Source organism: Alligator mississippiensis, chromosome 3 (genome assembly GCF_030867095.1).
Source record: "Alligator mississippiensis isolate rAllMis1 chromosome 3, rAllMis1, whole genome shotgun sequence".
Taxonomy (NCBI): Eukaryota; Metazoa; Chordata; order Crocodylia; family Alligatoridae; genus Alligator; species Alligator mississippiensis.
This window is the reverse complement of record NC_081826.1, coordinates 273,775,340-273,787,888: the sequence shown is the minus strand read 5'-3', so window position 1 is coordinate 273,787,888 and position 12,549 is coordinate 273,775,340.

Here is a 12,549-nt window from a genome sequence, read left to right as displayed (position 1 = left end):
TCCTCTTTGGAACCACCCTTCAGGTAGTTAAAGGCTGCTATCAAATCATCCTCTTTCTTTTCTTCTCAAGACTAAATAAGCTCAGTTCTCTCAGCCTTTCCTTATAAGTCATGTGCCCCAGCTCCTGAACCATTTTTGTTGCCCTCCGCTGGACTCTCTTCAACTTGTCCACATCCTTTCTATAGTGGGGGACCCAAAACTGGACACACTACTCCAGATGTGGCCTCACCACTGCTGAATAGAGCAGAAGAATGACTTCCCTTGATCTGCTGGCAACACTCCTACTAATGCAGCCCAGTATTAGGGCTGTGCGACATTTCACCGGCTGTTTCATTTTGACTCATTTTGATCTTGAAACAATAAAATCAAAATGAAACAAAGGGCTTTGAAACACCTTGGACATGAAATGAGGGCAGTCGAAACATTTGAAAGTTTCAAAACATTTCAAGTTTTGAAGCTCAAGCTGGACTTGCCTTCAGGGAAACAGAAAGTAAGGAGAGGGAGGGGGAAAAGCGGGGAAGGACTGCTTTGGTATTGACATGTGTAGCTGGCCAGTGACTGTGATCCTTCCCTGAGGTCCCTTCCAATCACAGTGCTTTGGGGAGGGATGGAAAAACAGCATAAAAAGCATTGTTTGAACTGAGCTTTCTCTGTGCCTTCACACTTACAAGTGACACAAGTTTTTGCTCTGAACAGTTTGAGGTGCAGTTTCACAGAAACTCCTGCACCTATCTCCTTGAAATTTGGTAGACTTCGTGGCCTCAGAAGTGGCTACCATCCCATCAAAATTCATCTGAATCAGGCTAGAAATGACAAAGTTATAGGCAGTTGTGTACTTCCCCATTACAGCCTACATGCAAAACGTCGAAACAGCGAAACAGTTTCGATGAAACGAAATGGAACAGTACCCTGACGACACATTCCCTGTGCAAAGAGCAGCAGCAGGGATGGCAGCATGGGGTTGTTCCCCTTACTGCAGCTGCATGCACAGGGGGCATGTTGCCAAGGCAGCATGGAGCTCACAGCAGCAAGCAGCTCTCCTGCACTGCTCCACTCTGCCCTGCAGTGCTAGGTTGCTGCTTCTGGGCTGCAGAGGGCCCAGGGAAGGGCAGCAGGGTAAGCCCACAGTCCAACCCTACCCTGCACACAGATCTTGAGGGCACGAGTCCCCTCTGCCCCCCAGGGAGTTCACGCAGCAGTGGGGAGCCAGCTTCACCTCCTCCTGCCCTCTAGATGAGCTGCCTGCTTTCCCGACTAGGGCCCTGTGGCTGCACATTGTGTTCCTAGGCCCCAAGCCTCATACACTCTCCAGCTGGGCAGCAGACCCAGCCTTAGTCCTGCCAAACTCTCTCCCAGTCCTCCTAAATCCCGCCCCCTACCCCAACTTACCTGCCGGAGCTGCTGTCCAGGCTGCCTGGTGGCTATGTGTATATACATGCACTTGGTGCCCCCTGCCTGACCACCCTCCTCCTGCTCCCTCCCAGTCCCTTACAGGCTGGAACTCTGCCAATTTGCAGAGAGCTATTAGCAAAAATGCAAAATTTGTGGGCTTCTCTGCCACAGTGGGATATTTCTGTTTTCCTCCGGTAAAGGGGAAAATCCATGTTTCTCAGTTTTCCGTTGGAAACAGGAAACCTGGATCCCTGCTAATCATCTCCTCCTCCAAGTGCTTAAAAATGGATTCTCTGAAGACCTGCAGTATTATTTTTCTGGGGACTGAGGTGAAGCTGACTGGTCTGTAGTTCCTCGTTCTTCTTACTTTTCTTAAAGATGGCCACTATATTTGGACTATATTTGTCCTTTTCCAGTTGTCTGGGACGTCCCCCAATTGCCATGAATTTTCAAAGATAATGGCCAGTGGCTCTGCAATCACATTAGCCAGCTCCCTTAACACCCTTGGATGCATTGCATCTGGCCCCATGGACTTAAACACATTCAGCTTTTCTAAATAGTCCTTAACCTGTTTTTTTTCACCACCGAGTGCTGCTCACCTTCTCTCCAAACTGTGCTGCCCAGTGCAGAAGTCTGGGAGCTGACCTTGCCTATGAAGACTGAGGTAAGAAAGGCATTGAGTACTTCAGCTTTTTCCTCACCATTTGTCACTACGTTGCTTCTGCCATTCAGTAAGGGACATGCATGTTTCCCAACCTCCCTCTTGTTGCTAACATAGTTGTAGAAACCCTCCTTGTTACCCTTCATGTCCCTTGCTAACTCTAACTCCAACTGCACTTTAGCTTTCTGGACTTCATCCTCGCATGCTTGAGCAATATTCTTATCCTCCTCCCAAGTTTTTTGTCCAAGATTCCACTTCTTGTAAGCTTCCTTTTTGTGTTTTTGCTCGCTGAAGAGTTCTCTACTAAGCCAAGCTGGTTGCTTGCCACATTTGCTATTCTTCCTTCACGTTGGGATGCTTTGTTCCTGCACCCACAGTAAGGTTTCTTTAAAGTACAACCTGCCCTCCTGGATTCCTTTCCCCCTCAGACTGACCTCCCAAGGGATTCTGCCCGTCAGTTCCCTGAGTGAGTCAAAGTCTGCTTTTCTGAAGTCCAGGGTCCTTTGTCTGGTGCTCTCCTTTCTTCCTTTCCTCAGGATCCTGAACTTTGATCATCTTATGGTCACTGCTGCCCAACTTGCCATCCACTTCTACATCCCTCACCAATTCTTCCCTGTTTGTGAGCAGTAGGTCAGGAAGAGCATGGTCTCTTTAACACTTGCAACAGGAAGTTGTTTCCAACACTCTCCAAAAACTTCATGGATTGCCCATGCAATGCTGTATTGCCCTCCCAATAGATGTCAGGGTGATTGAAGTCCCCCATGAGAACCAGGGCCTGCAATCTGGACACTTCTGCTAGTTGTTTGAAGAAAGCCTCATCTACCTCATCCTCCTGGTCTGGTGGTCTATAGCAGACATCCACCATGACATCGCCCTTGTTGCTCTCCCCTCTAACCTTAACCCAGAGACTATCTACAGGCCTATCTTCAGTTTCATACTGAACTCTGAGCAATCATACCACTGTTTTACATAAAGTGCAACTCCTCCTCTTCTTCTCCCTGCCTGTCCTTCCTTAACAGTCTGTACCCATCCATGACAGTGCTCCAGTGAGGCGAGCTATCCTACCAGGTCTCTGTTATTCTGATCACATCCCTGTTCCTTGACTGTGTGAGGACTTCCAGGTCTTTGTGCTTGTTTCCCAGGCTCTGTGCGTTCATGTACAGACAACTGAGATGACTATTTAGTGCCCTACTTTCTCAGGGAGAATGAGATTTCCCCTGTTGCCCCCTCCTGCTTTTGCTTCCCCATTTACCTCAGGGCTTTGTTCTTCACCTCCCATGTGAGCCTAGTTTAAAGCCCTCCTCATTAGGTTAGCACGCCTGTCTGCAAAGTAGCTCTTTCCTCTCTTTGTCAGGTGGATATAATTTCTTCCTATCAATCCTTTTTCTTGGAACAACATTCCATGGTTGAGGACAGCCGAATGTCTGCTGGTGACACCATCTGTGTAGCCATGCACTGATATGTCCACTCCTGCCAGGGCCTTTCCCTTTAACTGGAAAGATTGAGGAGAAAACCACCTGTGCCCCTGTTCCCTTCACCCTTGCACCCAGAGCCCTGTAGTCACTCTTGATCTGCTCAGGGTCAATCCTGGCAGTGTCATTGGCACCCACATGGATGAACAGCATGGGGTAGTCATCAGAGGGTCAGATGAGCCTTGGTAATCCTTCTGTGATATCTTGGATCTGGGCTCCAGGCAAGCAGCAGATCTCCTGGAACAACAGGTCAGGCCGGCAGATGGGGATCCCTGTCCCCCATAGAAGGGAGTCCCCCATAGAAGAGAGTCCCATAGATCCCTGTCCCCCATAGAAGAGAGTCTCCAGCCACCACCATCCATCGCTTCCTCTTTGTGGCAGTGGTCTTGATCCTCCCCACATTGGGGGTTCCTGGACTGGCCTCTTCCACCAATGGAACGTGCTCCTTCTCCTCTGTTGCTAGTGCTCCATATCTATTCACTAGGCAAACCACGGCACATGGGGATGACAACTTTTTTTTGCTGCCAGAAGATACAAGCTTTCAGATTCCATCTTCCTGGAAGTCCCTTTTCCTTTTCTAGCACTACCTCTGGCAGCCCTTCCTCCACAGTCCTAGAGGATTCCTCCAGCGTGGAATCAATGAAGTCCTCATGGCCAAAGATGCTTTGGAGCCTTGCTACCTTCTCCTGTAGCTCTCTTGTCTTTTTCCTGAAAGACACCACCAGAAGGCACCACTTACATTGCAGGTACTCCCCCACCTGGCTGACACTGGAAGGAATCTGCAAGCTACAGTCTGCACAACACCAAACCAGGACCTGGGTGGAAGCCTCAATGGTGTGTGGTCCTGCCTGGACAGACCTCACAGGTGGAGGCAGAGGAAGAGCTGGAATTGGCAGTGGCTCTGAAAGTGCGACTTCCTCCAGCCATGTCTCTGGGTCTTCTAATATGCTGCTTATCACTTTTTGCCTCGCTTTCTGAGCAGGTCTTCCCTAGAAAATTTCATCATAGCTGGCCTTTTTACTCTTCCTTGATCTGAAGGGTTTCCGTTTCCCTGCAACCTGTTTCCTCTCAGCAAGCTTATAGTGAAGGAATGTGAGAGCGAGTTTCCAAGTGAACTCCCCCTCGCTCTGGACTCTAGTAAAACAAGGAGTTTAAATCTTGGTCTAGCTGTTGAGTTTCAGCTGCTAAAATTGAACTATTTAGGTGAGTCAGTCCTAACTGCATACATATAAAAAAAGAACCTTACTTTCAGGCTCCCTTTCAAAGGGGGGCAGCGGAGGAGGGGGGGGGGCAGAGGGCAGCAAACTGACTAGTGAACTGCTTGCAAACTGTCATAGTTTCATAGTTGGTAGGGTCAGAAGGGACCTGAGCAGCTCATCAAGTCTGACTCCCTGCCATGGGCAGGAAAGAGCACTGGGGTCAAATGACCCCAGCTAGGTGATTATCCAGCCTCCTTTTGAAGACCCCCAGGGTAGGAGCAAGGACCACTTCCCTTGGAAGTTGGTTCCAGATCCTAGCCGCCCTGACTGTAAAGTAGTGCTTCCTGATGTCTAGCCTGAATCTACTCTCAGTCAACTTGTGGCTGTTATTCCTTGTTACTCCTGGTAGTTCTTGGGGGAACAGGGACCCTCCCATTCCCTGCTGGTCCCCCCGATAAGTTTATAGACAGCCACTAAATCCCCTCTCAGACTTCTATTGGGGAGGCTGAACAGGTTCAGGTTCCATAGCCTCTCTTCGTAGGGCCTGCCCTGCTGCCCCCTGACCATGTGAGTGGCCCTCCTCTGGACCCTCTCGATGCTGGCCACATCCCTCCTGAAGTGTGGCACCCAGAACTGGATGCAGTACTCCAACTGTGGTCTGACCAGTGTCGCATAGAGGGGGAGGATCACCTCCTTGGACCTGCTCGTGATGCATCTGTGGATGCATGACAAGGTGCAGTTAGCCTGTCCTTTTCACTGCTTCCCTGGTCACTTGGGCTGTATTCTTATATACCTCTCCTGGGCCTGGACTGGCTAGGCCCCTTTGTCACACCTAGGCAGCATTCAGTCAGCAATCAGTCCACTCAGCTGCTCAGAGCACACACCCAAGCACACAAACACACCAAACAGCCCTCAGCAAGCTAAAAATATAGGCAACCCTGGTTCAGTTACCTTCCCAGAGCCTCATGCTGTTAGCTTGGGAAATTTCAATGTGTTATAAATAAGTGTTTCAAAATCTAATACTTTCTTTTGCTTCTACAGGTGACTGTGCTGGGAGTGCTAGTGCTTTCAACCAGTCAGGGAAAAGAGATACTACCATGGCACTTAACTTCCCTGAGAGGACCAGTCACAATGAAATTATACTGAAATTGTAACTTGCTAAACATCATTTCATGAGAAAATTTAAGAGCAAAATTTCTTGGATAAATGATTTGTTTTAAATAATTCAAACAGTTCCTTATATTCATACATGAATCATCATCATTGGCAATCCCTCACAGGTGAGGATGATTGTTTTCCATAATTGCCTTATCTGTGGGTCTGCAGATGGCTAACAAGGTCAATCTGGGATCAACAGGCTCTATTGCAATTTGGGCATATATCTCCATGAGGAGTGAATGGCTCTGGTTTCTTGATTCGGGCCACAACACACTGTTTCTGTTTACTCGTTAGAGTTACCCTTGCATATTTTGCAGCTAACCTTCCCTGAAGGTCCTTCCATTATCTGCCACCTGCAGACATGCTGGGAAGGAGCATAACTCTGCTGCTAGCACATGAGTGATAGTACTGTGAAAAACACAGAAAGATAGAAGTAAGAGAAACCAGAAATAGAAACACATGCTGGCTTTTACCTTCTCAGCTGCCTCGGGAACTAAAAAAGCCTAAGTTTTTTTGTGATATGTTTTATTGGACCATCTGTTGGGAGAGATGGTAAACAAGGTTTGGGGCATAAAATGCCCTTCCTCAGTGTTTGGAAAGAAGCCACTACAGCTTAAGTTAAAAAACAGATGAAACAATGGCTTGTGTTTATCTTCATATTTAAATGAATCCAGTCACTTAATATAATGGAGAAGAGCTATAAACTAGGAGTAAAGAAAGAAGTTATCAGAAGTAGCTTCAAAACAAGTAAAGTGCAGTTGAATAGATAATCTAATTATGTAGAAGAACAGAATCTTTCAAAAGAGGAAATGGGTCATTATTACCCACAGAGTACAGAGAAGTTAGCAGATAATTGGTAAATTGTAATGAGCTATAAATCCATTTTTCTGTGTTTAATCCATTATTTGTTGGTGTTCAGTAAGATTATGAATTTTTGTTCCCTGGCCCATCTTCTGCAGGTTGTTTTGTAGATTTCCCTTGAGGGTTATGAGGTCAGAAAGGGAATAGCTGTTGTGTGAAATGTGTTCTATTGGTGACTGTATTCAACTGGGCTGTGCTCTGCTTGATGTCTGTTGATCAGCAGGGAATTTCTTCTGATGATGTGGGAAAAGTTTGGAGGTTGTTTGAAAATGAAGATCAGGGGTTTAGGAATAGATCTGATTATCTTTGAGTATAAGCTATAATTCTTTGATGATCTTCTTGCAGGTCCCATTGTAGGAGAGTATGTGACAATGAGGAATGTGCGGTCATTGGGGGCTTCTTTTTGTATTGTAGAAGGTTGCTGCAGCAAATTTTGGAGACTCATCAAAAGGTAGAGTCTATTTCTCTACTGGAGTGTGTGGGTAAAAGGCAGATTTGACACCTACCTCACCAACCTAAAAAGCGTTCTTAGAGCAGATGTGGTGATATCAGAGAACCTGGCTATAGAATCCCACTTTCTTGATGTATTTGGGATTATTGCTGCTTTTGTGGATGTAAGTGATCCACAGGTCTTTTGTATATAGTGGTTTGTAAGATGCCATCTCAGATGTAGAGAGCTGATGTTAATATAGGAGTATTCCAGAGAGCACTAGATAGAAGGGTGGTAGTTGTTGAAGCTATGGAAGTCAATAAGTGAGTCAATTTAATGTCTCTCATCTCTAAACATCGAGGAAGAACTTAAAGGAAATACAGATGAACTCATTGAAGAATGAGGGTGGGTGAGGCAGTTTTATTTAAAGTAATTTGTTTAGTTCTGAACTCTGAAGGAGAAACTTTGTCTAATTTTTGTTAAAAAGTAACTGCATAGTTACTGGAAGTTGGATCACATGATGTATTTGAATGGTAAACCAAAGTGTTGAAAGGCAGTTGGAAGACCCACTTGATGCTTCACGTATGACTAATGAAGAAAAGATTGCATCCAAAATGCTAACACATGTGACAAATGGCAGAGTTAAAAAAAATGTCTATTCATCCTTCCCCCAAATAAACTGCTGTGTAGAGATACACAAGTGAGCTCTGAATGAACTAGCTTGGGTTCCAGAAGGAACATAGCTATGTTAGTCTGGCCAAGACATCATGCTAACTTTTGCAGCAGATCTAATCATCTTGGGCAGGTTTCCAAGTTAACATGGCAATACTGTTTCTAATAGTCAAGCTAGGCTATTTGGAGCTAGCCCAGGTATCTGTCTGCAGAACTGGGCTTTGCCACATTGACATACCTTGTACAAGGCCTTAAAAAAGTCTTTCTTTTGCTTTTGAGAAGCTGTACCTTCCCATTATGACTCTCCAACACTGCTGTCAGGGCCAACCAGGTTGGCATTATGGTAAACACTATAAAAACAGTGCCAGACTGTCCCCTACTCCTGTCTGTGGATATTATAATCTAAATAACAGGAGAGACATGGGGTTGGGCCCAGGGGGATTGGTAGTATGTACAAGCAGGATGAACAATACGACGGTGGCAGTCAGGTATTTTTGTTGGGGGCGGGAGATGGGTCAGGTAGGCAGGGAAAAGTGAAGTTGGTTTACAAGATGGGGAGGAAAGAAGAAAGCCAGAAGAGAAGGTGTGGAATGAAGCTGAGGTAAAGAGACTACAAGGGAATAAGATGAAAAGAGAAGGGGAGCAAACAGCTAATCAGCACAGGGAAGGGAAAGTCCAGTCAGGTCTGCAAAAGTTCTCTGGGGCTAGGGACAGAAGGTGCACGTAAGTCTGTTTAAGTGATTGGAAACTGGTTTAAGCCTGTGACAGCACAGAAGCTCAGTGCACATAAACCAGTTTAAGATAAACCTGGTTGGGTGTAATGTTAGACTGAGGCTAAACTAGTTTATGGAACTTCCATCCCAGATCCCTTACTGGTTCAGTTTAATTCACAGTCCTCTAGCATCCCAGGACGCTTTGCAGCCCTGGGCTATGCTGTCTGCTTCAGTGGGGTAGGGGCTGCCTTGCTCTCTGCTCCTTAGTCTGCTTCCTTCCTGCATCCATCATCCCATAGGGAATGAGGGGGGTGCAAGGGAACAGACCCCCAAACTCCCTAGCCAGGGTCTACACAGTGGTGGGGAAGCCCCTGTGGTGGGGGCTTTTTGACCCTTCGCAGCCCTCCACTCTCCTCCCTCCCAGCTGCTGATTGCTTCATTGGCAGCCACAGGAGGGAGGGTGCCTGCCCATGCAATCCAGCATGGGGACACTGGGGAGCCCCCGCCCTGGGGGGCTTCCTTTAACTTCAGCTCATGGCAGCCCCAGGGAGCTGAGGGGAATTCTTTCCTTCCCAAACCCCAGAGCTGCTTGCCTTAGTCCCTGTGAGTCTCAGGCAGCCTCAGGGAGCAGCGGGAAATTCTCCTGCTCCTCTGCAACCAGTTTTGCCTTATCTGCTGTGAGTCTGAGGCAAAATTAGTTGCACGGGAGCAGAAAAATTTCTCTCTGCTCCCTGAGGCTTCTCAGGGCTATCCCTGAGAATTGCAGCAGCTAAAGCAAGCATCCCTGCCTACTGGCCTGGGTCAGTGCAGGCCTCCCCTTGCCTTTCCCAAATGAAAACTGAATGTCAGTTCAGTTGGTTATCAGTTCAACCTATGCAGCTTAGAGGAGGCTGCCTAGATTGCATCAATTTTGCCTCCGGCTTTTTGACTGTCTGTACTTAGCCTGAATGTCCAAAAGGTTGACTTTGGTTGCCTCCTCAGCTGGAGCCTTTGGCTAGTTCCTCCTGCTGGGGGACTTTGTTGGACTCTTAGTGTATCTCACAAGACAGGACCCTGTCCTGGATAAACGAAACCTTCCCCTTCCAGCAAACTCTATTAAAAAACCCAAATCTAACTATATTTTCAGATCTATATTCTTGGTTTCTCATATCTGCTTTTCCTTGCTACCTAAGACAAAGTTATACTAACAGAGGTCTCTTCCATTATAACAATTTTAATTTGGTATATGAGACTAGCTGTTGCAAAATAGAGTAGCTTCTACAGTGCTTTCACTTATATTGAACTTGGGAAAGACATCTTGAGAATCAGGGCACTATACATTCTGTCCTGCCATCCCATCCCCCTTCTCTTGCTGAGTGTATCTTGGTGTAGGAGACCATCTGGCCTGCAAAAGAAAATAATTTGTGGTTAAATCTGAACCTAAATTTAAGAATCTATGCATGTCTGTAATAATCAGCAGAACAAAATGCAGATCACACAAACTGGCCTGTATTCTCTCTTTGCAAATGCCAGGGAGATATTTTTTTCCTTTGCAGATACGAAGTCTGCAAACTATTTGCATATTTAAAGAGAAAACAAGTGGAGTAACTGGAAAAAGCAGTTAAATTAGTTGTGACCTAAATCTTGAATCCTTTTAAACTTCTACCTTTAAAAAATATAAATTCACATGCTCCATTTAAACTATAAGCACAAACCTATCTATCTATCTATCTATCTATCTATCTATCTATCTATCTATCAGTCCTGAGACCACACTGACCATTGGGGCACCTTTGATGTAGCAATAATTTTCCTCCATTCTTTCCAATCTTTTGCAATCCTTGTACAATCAGTCCATTTTAATCCCTACAGTTTTTTATGTTGGTGCTCCAGCTTGTCTTGGGTCTTCCTTTTCTTCTTTGCCCATGCACAGCTACCTGCTATACTTATATTTGTGCTTACCTATATATATTTTGTATTTAAAACTTAGTTATATTCAGCATGTTCATGACTGTTCAAGTAAAGAATGTAAAGACTTTAAAATAAAGAAAATTCATTTTTTAAAATAAATATAATAGTGACACCTCAGTTTATATACTTCCTTCTCCAGTTCCCTTTTCCTTTCCTGTCATTATACTTACCATTTTCCAAACTCTTTCTCATTATATTTTTCTAAGATCAATTTTTTATTTATAGAATTTATGACACCTTTTTTCTATTTATAAACAGAATTGTAAGAATGTGGTATGGGGTAAAAGAAAATACAACACTTGGCATTTAATCTGGTGTTATACATTATTTATCACTGTCTCTGGGTTTGAGAATCTGTTACTGCTATAAAAATAGATCCAGGTGGGTCTTCTCCAACTACCACTTTCAAAACATATTGACTTGAAATTAGAGTTGTTTTTTCCCCCTTACTGCCACTCCTTCATATTCAAGCTGGAACCTGAAAATTAGGGTGCTTCCTATATACTCAAAGGTAATAAATGTTCTGTATTTGCAAATTAGGTGGCATTATTGTTGATGATGCATAGGATTGGCTAGCATCCAGCTCCCTTTCTGCATTGCTAACAGAAGTGAAACGTTCCTTTTGTCAGGAAAAGCAGGGGCTACTTCTCAGAAACAGGAGTAGACACATTGAGCAGGAATGTGGCATTTGTACAGAGTTGCTTTACAGATCAGAAATCTGTAGAGCAACTAAACTGTGCCCACATATACCAGGACTGCATTTAGCCCACAATTTATGTGATTGAAGATTAGGGGGAACATATTATTTATCGCTGCTTCTGCAATAGGAAACGTGATCAACTTCACCAAAGCTTCTTAAGTAATTCACTGTCTCTTCAGCCTTCTCATTCAGTTTTTGTGTGTGTGACAAGAATTTGCTAATCCTGCACAAGACAGGCAGGAAGTAAAGAGTGGTATGGATTTGATTAGCCTTGCATGTCATATCTGCAAGGACTGTAGGAATAGTTAAGAAGGAAATCCAGTGCTGTAGGAGGCAGCTCTGGGAGGAAGATCACCTTGAATTTCCAGCTCTCTGTAGAGGCCTTCTGGGAAGTTGAGCTGAAGCTGTTCCCAATGAGACTCTCTGAATTCCCTAAGGCCCTGGCAGGCTGGAATGTGAACAATTCCCTAAAGACACTTTCTAGTTCTTGGTCAAAGGGCCCTGGACTAGCCTTAACTTTATCTAAGGCCAGTCAGTGGCTCTTTTTGGGACTGGTGGATTGTTTTGTTTCCCTTACTTCTTTTGGAACCCAGGCAGTGGATAGAGTCCAGAGGAAATCTGCTGGAAGTTTTGTTTCTTTCCTTGGACTGGTGATGACAGTTGCTTTGGCCTGGATGACAAGAGCCCGAATGAGTACATGATCCCATCACATCCCATAGCGGTCCTGTCCATAGTAGACTAACTCTTCAACAAATTAGTCATGAGTTCAGACAGTGTTCCAGACCTGTTAAAGAACATGACTACAAAATACAAACAAAAGGAAAGAATCAATATTATTTTCATTCTTTCTGGGCCATGCTGGCTGAAGCTCCAAGTGCAGCATGGATTTAGAGAGGCTGCTGAAATGTTTGACTCAGAACCACCAACCAGCAAGCCATGTAGCAACAGCAGCAACACTACAACTTACATTTTTCACACAATGACACTTCTGAAAGCACTCTATAGTTGTGACATAACACACGTTCATGACTGCAGAGCACTTTTAAAATGGCGGAGCGCCTCAGGGAACCCTGTGAGAGTTAAGTACAGAAGTTTCCTCCCACATCCCATGCATTTTTGCAGGGCTAAGCGGGTGCTTGCACTAGTGAAGATCAGCCCAGCCCTGCCCCCAGTTCTGTCACAGAGAAGAGTCTCCTATCGGTGCGGGGGGGGGGGGGGGGGCGGGGGATGGAGTCTTGGGTGGAGTTGGCTCTGGGTCTGCTAGCAGAGGAGGGTCTGTTCCCCACTTCCCCGCCTCCCCCTGCAGATCACAGAGGTTTGACTTAATATTTATTTCACAGT